General features: G+C 43.9%; 1 protein-coding gene across 3 annotated transcripts in view; it reads right to left on the reverse strand.

Moving 5' to 3' along the window:
• Positions 1-16,746, reverse strand: part of for (cGMP-dependent protein kinase for) — a 1,322,775-nt gene that overhangs the window by 875,056 nt on the left and 430,973 nt on the right. The window contains exon 1 of one of the 3 annotated variants that reach the window (XM_053777365.2): positions 1,239-1,335. The exons of 1 other annotated variant lie outside the window; for it this stretch is intronic. The gene's annotated coding sequence lies outside the window, so the exon portion shown is untranslated. Of the gene's footprint in view, positions 1-1,238; positions 1,336-16,746 lie in introns of those variants that run through there. One more of the 3 variants, XM_070086330.1, reaches the window with a different exon arrangement.

Here is a 16,746-nt window from a genome sequence, read left to right on the forward strand (position 1 = left end):
CCTAATTAAACTGTTCCTGACAACCCACTGACAGGGGTCATTACCTGATTAAGATGTTACTTACGACCAATAATAATTAGAACTGAGTATACTACAAACTCGGATCATACAACAGAGCGAAAAAATAATGTGAGGGACCTGGGAGTGGTAATGTCCGAGGATCTCACTTTCAAGGATCACAACAGTGCCACGATCACACTGCAAAGAAAATGATAGGATGGATAATGAGAACGTTCAAAACGAGAGATGCCAAACCAATGATGATCCTTTTCAAATCACTTCTCTCTAGGCTGGAATATTGCTGTACATTAACATCTCCGTTCAAAGCAGGTGAAATTGCCGATCTAGAGAGTGTACAGAGAACCTTTACTGCACATATAAGTTCCATCAAACACCCCAACTACTGGGAACGCTTGGAAGCACTTGACTTGTACTCGCTGGAATGCAGGCGAGAGGGAGAGACATATCATAATCTACACTTGGAAAATCTTGGAAGGAATGGTCCCGAATCTGCACACAGAAATCACTCTCTACAAAAGTAAAAGACTGGGCAGGCGATGCAAAATACCCCCAATGAAAAGTAGGGGCGCCACTGGTATACTACGAGAAAACACCATAAGTGTCCGGGGCCCAAGACTGTTCAACAGCCTCCCACCATGCATAAGGGGAATTACCAATAGGCCCCTGGCTGCCTTCAAGAGGGTGCCGGATCAGCCGGGCTGTGTTTTGTACACTGGACTATGTGCGGCCCTGATCCACCGGGAGGCCTGGTCGTGGACCGGGCCACGGGGGCGTTGATCCACGAATTACCCTCCAGGCAGGGAGACCACCTAGAGGGGTCATCGTCTGATTACGATGTTCCTGACGACCCACCGAGAGGGGTCATTACGATGTTACTAACGACCCACTTAGAGGGGGTAATCACCTGATTGCTATGTTACTGACGACCGGTCACTGAGAGGGGTCATTAAGTGTCTAGTCAACTACATTAATCACAATATGGCTACCACCGTCCACAACATTGTTCTGATGTAATAAATCCACTTGTGACCACTTCATAAATAACAGTTGTCAAGTATGGGTTACACAGACACCTTGCTATCACCCTGTGTACCAGCTTACACTCAGCAGTGAACGAGGCTACACCCTAGCCTGAGGAAGGGTGCTCCCAGGCCTCACCCTGGCATGTTGGCCAAGACACATGCAGCCTGGCAGGGAAATACCCTGTAACGCACTACCTTACACCGGGGAAACTGAAGAAGGTCCAAGAGAAGCCCAGAGACTTGCGCGCGGGTACACTAGAGTAAAGGAGCTTGGAGGGTGCCAACGCGCACCCAAACACCAGACTGACAGCTTCAACCTAGCCCAGCTACCTTACCCTCTCTCGGTGCCACCTCGCCACGGAAAACAAAAAGGCTTCAAGGTAGGCACTCGTGTTGCCATCGGCGGCGCACCAGTGTCTGCCAGGACACACTACAGCGTCTTGTGAAGCTCATCTAAGAAGCTCTCTTAATATTAATGTGGGATGATGGCTGGCGGTGGTGTTTACAGTAATATGAAGTGGTGGTAGAGCAGCCGGACAAGGTCATAACCAACGCTTGTAATCCACGAACCCGACGCTCAGGCTCCGTCCCACACAGTCAAGTTTGTTTACGCTGCTTCAAGCAAGGCTCGCGGATAAACTGAGCCGCTGGCCGGTAAACAATGCCTGCCTTCACCTGTGGGACATTCCCCCACCACCCCTCCTATCCAACCTTTCCGCCTCGCCTCTCCCACCTACCAACACCCTCCCTCCAACTTACACCTTCCCTCACTTCTCAACCACTCCCTCCTACCCACCCCTTAACATTTTCTTACCCACTTCCCTCTCGTATAATTCCTTGGCGTGCCCTCACACCTCTTCTCCCTCGCTATGCGCAAAGACCTCACGATGGTTGTGATTTCTTATAACGATGCTAAGTTATATCAAGTAAATGAAAGAGGAGAGGATGAGGGGAAGAGGTAAGTTAGGACACCACGAGGATCCCGCTGGAAATAAGTCACTTTGACTCTTTTGGGGTATCCTAAGTTCTCTACACATATGCTGCTATGTATGATAATCTATGTAACTGTATTTGTGTATACCTGAATAAACTTACATGCCAAGAAGAAGCGGACCACCTCAAGACATGTTATAAAGCGAACTAACTAAAGACATGTTAAGAAGGGCAACCACATGTCCAGAAGAGGATCACATCAGGACATGTCAAAAATAGATGTCGCCGACGATAGGTCAATAAGAGATACATGACCCCTCGTTATGTTAATAACACAAAAACCGGCGACATGTCAATAACAGACACACGAACCCGTGAAATGTCAATAATACACACATGAACCCCCATCATATCAATAATAGACTCATTATCCCCAACATGTCAAGAATACACACCTCAACCTCCCCACCCCAACCCCAACACATTAACAACAGACACATCACCTCACGACTGATTACATCTTCACATCTCTCTTGTTTCCGCTAACTCTTCTGTACTCGACTGAAGAAGCCTACTGTGTAGGCGAAACGTTTCGAAATAAAGATACCAAACTGTTGCATATGTGTCTTACTTATCACCTCAGGACATCAAGGGCATGTCAACCATATGCATGTCATTCCAAGAGATACATTATAATCTACACCTGGAAAATCCTAGAGGAACTGATCCTTAATTTGCACACAGAAATCACTCCCTACGAAAGCAAAAGACTTGGCAGGCGCCATTAGTACACTAAGAGAAAACACCATAAATGTTCGGAGTCCAAGACTGTTCAACAGCCTCCCACTAGCCTAAGGAAAATTACCAAAAGTCTCTTGACTGCCTTCAAGAGGGAGCAGGACAGATACTTAAAGTCAGTGCCGGATCAGCAGGGCTATGGTTCGTATGTTGGACTACGTGCGGCCAGAATTAACAGCCTAGTTGATCAGGCTCCGATCCACCGGGAGGCCTGTTCGTGAACCGGACCACGGGGGCGGTGATCCCAGGAATACCCTCCAGGTAGATATACCAGGAGAGATTACAACATTCTGGAACGAACAACGGTAAACCCAACCATCAAACCTGCTAAAACGAAATTCTAGGACATGCTGAACCAAAAAGCACTTAAATGCATATCTGTGACTGGTTTCGTCAGGTGTTAGTACCCTACTCTTACAGCCCAATCTGGGACCAGTCATTACTACCCTACTCTCACAGCCCAATCTGGGACCAGTCATTACTACCCTACTCTCACAGCCAGTCTGGGAGCAGTCATTACTACCCTACTCTCACAGCCCAATCTGGAACCAGTCATTACTACCCTACTCTCACAGCCCAGGAGGAAATGGTATGGTGATACCGACAAGATGTGGAAAAAGACACTTATGTACAGTTCAGGACATTTATTAAAGGAAACGTTTCGCCACGAGTGGCTTCTTCAGTCCTAATGCAGAGAAAACTAAGAAAACATTTATATATATAGTGGCAGGAGTCAGGTGAGGTGACGCGTGGGTAGAGGTGGTAGTAGTAGTAGTAGTAGTAATGGAACTAAGGAGGTGAGGCAAGAGAGGGACCTGCTGGCATCAAGTAACACCAGTTCCCAGGATGGGTAATATCCTCTTGCTTAGTAATTTTGAAATACTGTAACTACCGGATTTTTGCTTTATAGTGTTACTGACAGAAATTAGTGCAGCTTCAATGCATTTTCTCCGTCTAAAGTCGTCTTCTTTAATAACTAGTTTAGCTTCATTGAATTTCATGAGGTGTCCAACATCGTCTCTATGTTGAACACATGCGTTTTTGCGGTCATCATTTCTGCAAGCATTTTTGTGTTCTGCTATTCTAATGTCCAGAGTTCTGGCTGTTTCCCCTACATATACTTTGTCACACCCCCCACATGGTAAAGTGTAGATTCCTGCACTTGTGCCAGAATCATGCTTGGGTTTTTGTATCAGGTTCCTAATAGTAGTTGAAGAGCTGGTAGATATTTAGCCAGTTTTCTGTCAAACATTTTTGAAACATTAGTGGCAACGTTGCTGACCGGTAAAACGATGTAACTTGGAGGTTTTTCTTCAGTTTGATAGGTGTTGGTCTTGCTGAGGATACGTGTCGCACGTTTCCTGCAGTCACGTATGAAGTGTAGGGGAAAGTGCAGTGAACTAAAAGAGTTGGTAATGTATGTACATTCTTCTTCGAGGAACTGTGGACTGGAAATTCTGTAGGCTCTCAGAAAGAAGCCAATTTTACACTAGAGAAGGAGGACAACCAATTACCTTTTCTCGACGTTCTCTTACGCACAGGGGAAAATAAACTCTTTTAAAGTCTACCGGAAGCCTACCTACAAGAACGATCTTCTACATTTCTTCTCTCACCATGACACAAGAACTAAAAGAGGGGTAGTTATTGGCTTCTTTCTGAGAGCCTACAGAATTTCCAGTCCACAGTTCCTCGAAGAAGAATGTACATACATCACCAACTCTTTTAGTTCACTGCACTTTCCCCTACACTTCATACGTGACTGTAGGAAACGTGCGACACGTATCCTCAGCAAGACCAACACCTATCAAATTGAAGAAAAGCATCCAAGTTACATCGTTTTACCGGTCAGCAACGTTGCCACTGTTTCAAAAATGTTTGACAGAAAACTGGCTAAATATCTACCAGCTCTTCAACTACTATTAGGAACCTGATACAAAAACCCAAGCATGATTCTGGCACAAGTGCAGGAATCTACACTATACCATGTGGGGGGTGTGACAAAGTATATGTAGGGGAAACAGCCAGAACTCTGGACAATAGAATAGCAGAACACAAAAATGCTTGCAGAAATGATGACCGCAAAAACGCATGTGTTCAACATAGAGACGATGTTGGACACCTCATGAAATTCAATGAAGCTAAACTAGTTATTAAAGAAGACGACTTAAGACGGAGAAAATGCATTGAAGCTGCACTAATTTCTGTCAGTAGCACTATAAAGCAAAAATCCGGTAGTTACAGTATTTCAAAATTACTAAGCAAGAGGATATTACCCATCCTGGGAACTGGTGTTACTTGATGCCAGCAGGTCCCTCTCTTGCCTCACCTCCTTAGTTCCATTACTACTACTACTACTACTACCACCTCTACCCACGCGTCACCTCACCTGACTCCTGCCACTATATATATAAATGTTTTCTTAGTTTTCTCTGTATTAGGACTGAAGAAGCCACTCGTGGCGAAACGTTTCCTTTAATAAATGTCCTGAACTGTACATAAGTGTCTTTTTCCACATCTCACAGCCCAGTCTGGGACCAGTCATTACTGCCCTACTCTCACAGCCCAGTCTGGGACCAGTCATTACTACCCTACTCTCACAGCCCAGTCTGGGACCAGTCATTACTACCCTACTCTCAAAGCCCAATCTGGAACCAGTCATTACTACCCTACTCTCACAGCCCAGTCTGGGACCAGTCATTACTACCCTACTCTCACAGCCCAGTCTGAGACCAGTCATTACTACCCTACTCTCACAGCCAGTCTGGGACCAGTCATTACTACCCTACTCTCACAGCCCAGTCTGAGACCAGTCATTACTACCCTACTCTCACAGCCCAGTCTGGGACCAGTCATTACTACCCTACTCTCACAGCCCAGTCTGGGACCAGTCATTACTACCCTACTCTCACAGCCAGTCTGGAAGCAGTCATTACTACCCTACTCTCACAGCTCAGTCTGAGACCAGTCATTACTACCCTACTCTCACAGCCCAGTCTGAGACCAGTCATTACTTCCGATTGCCGTACTGCAGGTTGATCTACCTACCTGGAGGGCATTCCGGGGATCAACGCCCCCCCCGGCCCAGTCCACAACCAGGCTTCCTGGTGTATCAGGGCCTGATCAACCAGGCTGTTACTGCTGGCCGCACGTAGTCCAACATACGAACCCCGGCCCGGTAGCGCACTCAGCTCACACATTTGAGTGTCCGTGGTTCGACCCCGGTACGGATGGAAACAGTGGGCGTGTTTCCTTGCTGTTCCTGTTCACCTAGCAGCGAGTATGTACCTGGGTGTTAGTAGGCTGGTGTGGGTGGCATCCTGGTTACCTGGAGGTTATTCCGGGGATGAACGCCCCCGCGGCCCGGTCCATGACCAGGCCTCCCGATGGATCAGTGCCTGATCAACTAGGCTGTTACTGCTGGCCGCACGCAGTCCAACGTACGAGCCACAGCCCGGCTGATCCGGCACTGACTTTAGGTATCTGTCTAGCTCTCTCTTGAAGGCAGCCAGGGGTTTATTGGCAATTCCCCTAATGCTTGATGGGAGGCTGTTGAACAGTCTTGGGCCCCGGACACTTATGGTGTTTTCCCTTAGTGTACCAATGGCGCCCCTACTTTTTATTGGGGGCATTTTGCATCGCATGCCCAGTCTTTTACTTTCGTAGGGAGTAATTTCTGTGTGCAGATTTGGGACCATTCCTTCCAAGATTTTCCAAGTGTAGATTATGATATATCTCTCCCTCCTGCGTTCCAAAGAGTACAAGTCAAGTGCTTCCAAGCATTCCCAGTAGTTAAGGTGCTTGACAGAACTTATACGTGCAGTAAAGGATCTCTGTACACTCTCTAGATCTGCAATTTCACCTGCTTTGAATGGAGATGTTAATGTACAGCAGTATTCCAGCCTAGAGAGAACAAGTGATTTGAAAAGGATCATCATGGGCTTGGCATCTCTCGTTTTGAAAGTTCTCATTATCCATCCTATCATTTTCTTTGCACGTGCGATCGTGGCACTGTTGTGATCCTTGAAAGTGAGATCCTCAGACATTACTACTCCCAGGTCCCAGGGGACAAAATTAACCTAGACCAGCTATGGTCTGTATAAGTTGTATCATGTACTTGTAGAAATAGATTATTATTATTATACTATTATTTAGGGGCACGTCAGTTCCCCAGTCTTCCGATAATGTTATTTTTTCCCCTATAATCTACCTTGTCCATAATTACTATAACATTTGCTGTGTCTGTTTCGTAAGGTGAAGTCCAGGATCTTTCCTTACTTCATGGTATAACTTAACAAATCTTTGAGGACAACTGTGTTGCACAGGTCTGAGCCATTAAGGACTAAATATAAGCCAGAACGTGTCAGAAACTGGTCTATTACCCCGAGACGTGTAGGGAAGCGGTAATGACGCACTATAAATGGTCATGTTAGCAGAGGTAGGTCAGGCCACGGAATGTCACCGGTCAAACTTCTCACTCCCACGTAAATATCGACGCAATTAGGTTACACGGATGCAAGTCAACGTCAGGACAATGACCTTTCTTACTCGTAGCGCCGCGAGATACATCCGTGTGTCTACGTACATCCGTGTGGACGCATACATAAGTGCGGACGCATTAGACGCTGTGTGTGGTCAGACGCCCCAACAGGGACTGATATGAAGACACTTCGAGCACCTCTAAGACAACGTTACGCACACGCAGAGAGCTTAACCAAGTCACAATAAGGCTCTTCCTGAGCGAAACGTTCCAAGAAGGAACCCAGACCAACCTTTACATACTCACCTGAAAGTTTATCCAACAACTACAGAAAGTAGGATAACGCCCCAATAGACAGACCCGTAGTATATTTTAGTTCTACTGAGGCGGGTGGTATGGGCGGCAGTGGGTGTCACGGGGCGGTGGTGGGTGTCATGGGCGGTTGTGGGTGGCCGGGAAAGGCGCCACCCCTGGCGGCAGCAACTAGGGTAATAATTTCTCAGTGCTTCCCTTCACGTTAAATCCACTGAAGAAAAAAAAATGACGTTGTCAGTTCTTTTTCCAGTGGAGACGAGACTATTCCAGTGTTTGAGTCTGCCTGAGTCACTACAAGTATGAGTTGTATTTCACGTGTGTACGTACCTACAGTACAGTACTACTTGCATACACGTACAGTACTACCTAGATACATGTACAGTACTAACTGGATACACATGCAGTATTATCTGGATACACGTACAGTACAGTACCTAGATACACGTACAGTACTACCTAGATACACGTACAGTACTACCTAGATACACGTACAGTACTACCTAGATACACGTACAGTAATACCTGGATACACATACAGTATTATCTGGATACACGTACAGTACTAACTGGATACACATACAGTACTATCTGGATACACGTACAGTACTAACTGGATACACATACAGTACTATCTGGATACACGTACAGTACAGTACCTAGATACACGTACAGTACTACCTAGATACACGTACAGTACTACCTAGATACACGTACAGTACTACCTAGATACACGTACAGTACTACCTGGATACACATATAGTACTATCTGGATACACGTACAGTACAGTACCTAGATACACGTACAGTACTACCTAGATACACGTACAGTACTACCTAGATACACGTACAGTACTACCTAGATACACGTACAGTACTACCTAGATACACGTACAGTACTACCTGGATACACATACAGTACTATCTGGATACACGTACAGTACTACCTAGATACACGTACAGTACTAACTGGATACACATACAGTACTATCTGGATACACGTACAGTACAAAATACATTGACAAAAATACAATAAAGAGTAAAACAACATAGATGACAACTCAAGAGCTACATCTCAAATACTTGGTCCAGGTCCCAGGCGGTGGCCGCGTGCCCAGAATGCTGCAGGCATTTCCCCCTCTGAATCACAACACTGAGTCTCTGAAAGAGGAAGCTGCGAATTGTTGAGCATGCATATATATATAAGTCGTGCCGAATAGCTAAAACTTGCGATTTTGGTTTAAATAGCAACGCTCTTCTTGCCGAGTAAGACAAGAGAAAATCTGTGTATGCAATAATTTAGTAAAAATCATTCTGAATCTAACAAAAAGTATATATTTTATTGTATTTGTTTATTATTAGATTATAGTTAACTTATCTAAAATATATTTAGTTGGATTAGGCTAAATTAACTGCGCTTGTTATAGTAAGGTTAGGTAAGTTTTCTAACGTTCTTTTGGTACAAAATTATTAATTTTTATATTAACATAAATTAAAAAAATCTTTAAACGTACAAGAGAAAATTTTAGAAAGGATTTAATTGTAAATCAGTTCTTGCTAATTGACCAATTTTACCTATTATATATATATATATATATATATATATATATATATATATATATATATATATATATATATATATATATATATATATATATATATATATATATTGTATATTTGTGCATAGCTGTAAAATTAATACTAAAAGTAGTAGTAATAGTAGTAGTGTAGTAATAGGAAGAGGAAGTGGGTGTGGTCGTCAGGTAAGTTAAGGCTGATGTATCACTTGTAAACATGTGGTGTGTGATGATGAACTGTGACAGGGAAAGCCATCCTACGTGATGTGTTAATATAATTCCTGCTCCAACCTTGCATTGTTCAGATCACAGCAGCCATACAGTCTGCTGTGCCTAAATTGGCTGTTGTTGCTGATTTTGCTGAGTGTGAACAAAGTAACATTTATGAAGGGATTCAGGGAAACCGGGAGGCCGGATTTGAGTCCTGGAGATGGGAAGTACAGTGCCTGCACTCTGAAGAAGTGTTAATGTTGCAGTTTAAAAACTGTAGTGTAAAGCACCCTTCTGGCAAAACAGTGATGGAGTGAATGATGATGAAAGTTTTTCTTTTTCGGGCCACCCTGCCTTGGTGGGAATCGGCCGACGTGTTTATAAAATAAACAAAAAATAGCAACAGTAGAACTAGCATCGTTATGAACATGATGACCTTTATATTCTAGTTATATCCACTACCTCATGCTAGTAAACTTTGCATGGGCGACGTGGACAAGATTACGTAAAAAAAAATCTTACTGAACCAGCCACAAGTTAAAAAAAATAAAACAGGACTCCAATGGAAATACAATTCTCACGGTGAAAATTAGGACCCCCAAAGGAAATAAGTCACTTTGTTCGACTTTTATTAGGTTATCTTTGGTAATTTACACATTTGTTACTATATATGATAAATATACGTATGTGTCCCTGTACCTAAATAAACTAGGTGCAGGTCGATGGTGAGCGCAGTTTGTACAGGTCTGCCCTGGACGGTGCCAGACTGCTACTCTCTTCCCTCGTCGTAGCTAACTTCCCACTTTCTGTCACCGGCTGTCATAACTCTACGGACAGAGCTAACCATATTCTGCTTGCACTGTCTCACTAAGGAAGCATACAGAGTACTCAAATTTCAAATTCAAGTTTTTAGTTCTCTTATGTAGTGGGAGTAGTTACTAGCTGTCAAAGGCACTTGTGGATAGACACTTGGCCTGATTATATATATATATATATATATATATATATATATATATATATATATATATATATATATATATATATATATATATATATATATATATATATATATTTTTTTTTTGGGGGGGGTTGTATTTTGTCGTGTGTTGTTAGGTTCGTTATTAGTACACAGATAATGTGGCTTATATGTAATGAAAACAGTCTGCCACAGAAAGAAAGTATATATGTACATCATAACTCATTTAGGTAAATGGTTCAAAGAACCGACAAGTATTATGATAAATTAGACACAATTGCAACACTTGGGTATCTTTATTGTGGAAACGTTTCGCCACACAGTCGGGTACAAAGAAGAACAGTGAAGATCAGGAGGAGGTTGAGGTAATCAGTCCCTCAGCCTGGAGTCGATGTAATCATTCTATCAGTCTTGATTGATGGACTGATTACCTCAAGATCCCTCTGATCTTCACTGTTCTTTGTATTGGACTGATGAAGCCACTGTGTGGCGAAACGTTTTCACAATAAAGATACCCAAATGTTGCACATGTGTCTAATTCATCCCACCTGGTGGTGGCTCACATTTATTGTCCTCCATAAAAACAATTAGATTTTATAACATTACACTGCAATATATACTATATATATATATATATATATATATATATATATATATATATATATATATATATATATATATATATATATATATATATATATATATATATATATATGTCGTGCCGAATAGGTAAAACTTGCTATTTTGGCTTAAACAACAACGCTATTCTTGCCGAATAAGGTAAGCGAAAATCTGTGTATGCATTAATTTCGCAAAAATCATTCTGAGCCTAACGGAAAAAATATATTTCATTGTGTCTCTTTATTATTAAATTATTGTAAACTTATCGAAAATATATTTAGCTGAATTAGGATAAATTAAATTGCGCTTGTTATAATAAGGTTAGGTAAGTTTTCTAAGGTTCTTTTGGTATGAAATTATTAATTTTTACATTAACATAAATGAATATATATATATATATATATATATATATATATATATATATATATATATATATATATATATATATATATATATATATATATATATATATATTAGTGCACTAGTGAGAACCTGAGGTCATTCCTATAAACACACCCACTTCACTAACAGGTCCCCGCGCGCCCCTGAACCACAACTATAAATCAAATCTTGGACACCTTGCCCAGGCTCAGTCATCAGAGTGCCCACCAACCACGCTCTCAAGATTGGTATTCCCTGCCATACCAGGTTCCGAATAAGCCTTAAGTACTGGAGCGTGCAGTAGCCAATATTAAAGGTTTCTCCCGGCAGAGCGCGGCCTAGTTTATACAATAATTGCGAGCCATACTGGGCCAGAGAAGAACACCGCCGTGTTGAACAACGTCTCTGGGAGATGAACGGGCGGTAGTGAGCTCCCGTTCCTGCACCCGCCACCCATACTATATAACTTAAACAGCGAGCGTGAGGTGTAAGGGGAACAGCAATGCTCTAAGGAACTAAGGTATTGCGGAAATAGACTGGTGCAGCGCAAGCTTTCGCTCTATGTAGAGCCGGATGGCTGGTAAAACTAAACAAAGCGAAACTGTCACAATAAAAAGGTAGCTCTGTAACCTTTTTCAATACTGCGGGCAGTGTGCCCTATTTTTTGACTACAGTGTTTAGACGTAGGCTGCCTGTTTATGCTGTTTCCTTACTAGCGACTATCTATATGTAAATACAGGTAAATTTAGGCTACCCTAACCTATAATATATATTATATACCTTTGAAGAGTTTCGAGAGTTTATCTACTCTGAGCCAGGCCATGGGCTAGGTTCGTCTGGTGCTTGCCTGGTCAATAGATGATTACTTCGAGCGGAAATCGACGAACTGCAATGCGTGCATTAAAAAAAGCACGTCCTATCTGGCAGACAAGCTGAACCTGTGGATCAGTGACGAAGGATTTGTCGTGGTGGTCTTTGGGAAGAGTCAGGTAACAATGACATTAACAGAGGAGGCTGTTATATTATTATATTGATGCACATAACCTGAGCCTACCGCTGATACATGCACCCCTCGCCTGGTCTGGAATCTAACTGAGAGGCGCATGCTCACTTGCTGGGTCGGGCCGTTCAAATGTGGTCAGGGGACATTAGTGTGGTGTACAGAGGGATGGTATATATAAAGTATACACGTTACTGACAAGAGAAGTGGCTCCAACATCATTCCTTTAAAAAACATACACTCAGCAATTAATATAGTATGAAAAGGAGGTACTAATTAGATAATGTTTATACCTCTACACATGACTTCCTCTTCGTAACTATACTCTTTATGTAAGCATGTTTTCATGTATCGTTCAAACAGAGGCTGTGCCGAGGTTCATACACATTTGTAATGGGTGGCAGAGAAAGAAGATACGCAGCTCCGGGGGTGATATCTCTGGTATACGTGTTCACTCTTCTCCGAGGCTGAGTGTTGCCCAATTAGCTCCATAGATGGTTACCTGCTTACTAAAGAATAATACAAGGATAAGGTAGCCAAGCAACAAACAAAAAGTAGATACGTACCCACGACCTTTTTGGAAGGTTCTACCACTCTCGCAGCCCGGTCTCAGGCCAGGTTTCCTTAGTGACCGCCTGGTCAACCAAGTTGTTTGTGCTAGCTACCCCGCAGTCCCAAACAGTCATCCCAACTCGGCTGATCAGGAATTTACTGGGGGGGGGTTAAGTGATCTAGTCCCCCCTGAAAGCTTCAACCTCTATTCTGGCAATATTTCTGATACCTGGTGGTAACAGGTTGTAGTCTTGGGCCACGGGTATTGTACCCACACTGCCCGTGCTCTTCACTGGCACTATTCCAAACGTTTTTCCTGCATGTTTCACTCCAGTAAGCTGTTATAGCAGTGTGCAAACTGAGGACCAGATCCTTATTTATCATCCATGTATCTTTCTCTTCTTCCTTCTAGAGAGTACAATCCAAGTTCTCTGAGGCGTTCCCAGGGTGCACCACTTAATATATTGGAAGACACAAGAATTTGCAGACATATGGTCGAGATTAAGGTTCAGGTTAGAAATTCCGTAAGCTTTTTTCAAATACAGTTTATTCTAGTCACTAGCATTCTTTTCAAAACCATGGGATTGGCTGAAACATCTTGCGCGAAGTACGGCGACAAATCATAATGAATTTCATAATACACCAAATGGAATTAGTATAAAGTGGACGGCGGGTCGGTCAGTTGGCTTGTCAATGAGAATGATGAGTAAAAAAAAAAATATATAGGTCAGGTCAGAGCCTAGGAAGCCAAGACACTGAATGTCAGGCCAATTCACAAGTGTTTTAATATAAGCATTTGACAGTATGAGCCTTTTTAGAACTAATGCTTAAAGTTAACATTCAGGTTAGGAATTTAGTGTTAAAGTAATCACTTAACACCATCTGTGACAGCTGGAAAGGAAAACAATTTTGGACGATGACCAGCTAATGGAACGGCTATAGTCAATGACATGACCGAAAAGTGTTTTTAGTGTTAGCAAGACGTTAACTGCTTTCCGTAGTTTTATCATCTTTGTCAGAAAAGGAGACGCCAGTTTCACCTGTTTTAGAGAAGACAAGAAGAGTAGGAAAATGTGAACATCATTATCCTCGGTGGCAGCAGAAAAAATCAACCGGACCGCTTCGAAGTGTGTTTATTTGACCACGTGCATATTTAATATGCACAAGGTGAAGTATCTTAAGATCTATAAATTAGAAATAAATGGAAGGCGAAGGACGGCTGTGTTCACTAGAGACGTGGGTTTAGAAGTTACGCAAGCTCTTATGGCATGAGAATTGGTTGTTTAAGAGAGGAGAGCCAAGACTAGACAATGAACTAATGATTTTAAGACTAAATAGCTGTATGCCTGTTACATATCTTAAGTCTACCAATTTAAAAAAACAGTTGCACCACTTGCCACTCTGGAGGTAACTTGCTGTTAGCGTTGTCAGAGATCCTGATACTGTGGCCATACACTATGTCGCTATATAATTAAACAACCATAGCATGAGTCATCTATGAAGCCCCAAATATGTTTAATGAGATTATTTGGCGTTCTGAAGCAGGGCGTAAATGATACGTCTTCGGAGGCTTCTTACTTTATTTGTAATGTCGTGGTGGGTACACAGGCTTGTGTGTTGTGCCCATGACCCAGGAGGGCCATCCCACGAGAGGAGGGAGCTACTAGCAGGCCTTGTGTCTTCCTGCTAGGCCGCTGTGAGAGCCAGAGAGTGTGGGACCAGCTTCCCACAGACTTGGACAGGCCCAGAGGGCAGCACCTGAGTAGTGCGAAATATGAACTAAGCTGGCAGACAGCAAGGCTGTCTGTGCAGACAGTACTGGCTGTCTACATACGCTCGGCTCCCGACGCGACAATACTGGTGGTAAAAAAAAACTCGGTCTCTCTCTCATAGGAACAGGGCACAGAACACAAAATAAAAACATATATATACATATGGACATGGAAAAAAAAATTCCTACAGGGAGGAAAGAAAAAAACATGTGGGGTGTGCTAAACATCGTGGTCATAGGCAGTGAGCGTCGAAGGGCATCACTGCACGCCTTCCTGCGTCTGGACAGATACTGCAACACAGGAGACATCGCTGCGGCTGAGCTGTGACGTAAAGGTTACGGTCTCCTCTAGAACGGTGAAGCAGTCATCGTAGGAGTCGCTGCAGGTTTTCACTCAACCTGGGGCACAACCTGCTGGTGCCCTCGAGTGAGGCGTCGACAAAACTCGGCAACTGGGCAGGACTTCTGGCAAGTGACTCAGGAGGACACTTCTCGACTGGTACTGTCGCTGGGCTGTCACTGCTGGCGAGCGTGGAGTGGGTCGTGGAGCGAGTGGTGGCAGAGACGACTGGGCGAAGCGAAACATCTGGGAGTCTTAACATCATACACCACACTGCAGTGAGCGAACTAGCAAAGTGCAGGCTGCTCACTGAAGCTTGTGACACGAGGCTGACAGCGCCTGCCGACAGGGCTAACTGCGGCTTGACGAGTGTCATTCTCTCGGCAGTTGGAGTTATAGCAGAGGTTAGTCTAAGCATCCCCAGACTTGTTTCTCTACATATAACTGCACTCTGAAGGTCTGGAGGTGAAGTGAAACAAATCTCGATGGGAATCATAGCAGGTACGATTCTGTAGAACATCACGAGTGATGAGCATAAGAGCTTTCTGTACAAGGGGGCTCGGGCTCAGAGCTGACTGATATAAGCTGTCAAACACGGTCATCACACCAGGTGACTTAACACAGTGGTGCTACAAGGGTCTGACCGCAGACTTCACTGAAAACTTTACACACACCCGTGGTACAACCTGGCTTAACTAGCAAATGATGCTTTTCTGTGCACAAAACTGACACTAAGCCATACACTAACATGTGAGAACACTGAGAGGAATTAATTAACACACGACATATATCTTCTCTCAATCTTCTCGACAATACTGAAATATTTACTGAAACACTCGATGTGACATCATGTGATGTCAGGCGTGATGTTGCGAGGTGTCAGCAGCACTGTGACGTCAGCAGACATCTCGAGGTGACGTCAGGCAGACATCGTGACGTCATGAAGTTGGGCAGCATCATCGGTGACGTCAATGTGATGCGGGCAGCAGACCACAGCATGTGGCCTGGGACATCTGGCTTGGTAACCCACGTGGCTTGTAGATCCATGTGACATCCCCCACACCCACGTGGCGTCGGGATCCACGTGGCATGCTGATCCACATGGCTTGCTGATCCACGTGGCTTGCTGATCCATGTGGCTTGCTGATCTACGTGGCATGCTGATCCACGTGGCTTGCTGATCCATGTGGCTTGCTGATCCACATGGCTTCGAGTGATCTATGTGGCATGCCGATCCACGTAGCTTGCTGATCCACGTGGCTTGCTGATCTACGTGGCTTGCTGAGCCACGTGGCTTCGAGTGGCCTCACTCGGATACACAGCTCTGGCAAAGAATTCACACGAAAAACAGCAGAAAAAACACAGCAGAGGGAGTGAGCACATAGTGGTGGAGTGTGATGGTAGGCTGGTGAGGTGTGAGTAGGGTGAGCGTGGGTGAGGCGAGGAAATGGCCACTTCCTCTCCCTCCTACAAACACGTGGAGAAACTCACACTGGACGCAGAAATCACCACAAAACTCACCTCTGGCTTGCTGAAACAGCTGTGCTGAGCTGAACAACAGCAACATACAAGTGACGCTGAACACGTGACTTGGGAAACAGCGTGGGACGCTGTAGCATGGGGTCACTGGGACACCACTTACAATTCTCGAAGAAATTCGGCAAATTTCGGCTAGATCCTGCTTGTACCTGTGTCTGGATGCTGAAACGTGCAGACACGACATCAGGATAACTCGTTGAGAGACGGATGTTTCTA

The sequence above is a fragment of the Cherax quadricarinatus genome, chromosome 18, assembly GCF_038502225.1.
Source record: "Cherax quadricarinatus isolate ZL_2023a chromosome 18, ASM3850222v1, whole genome shotgun sequence".
NCBI classification, from domain to species: Eukaryota; Metazoa; Arthropoda; class Malacostraca; order Decapoda; family Parastacidae; genus Cherax; species Cherax quadricarinatus.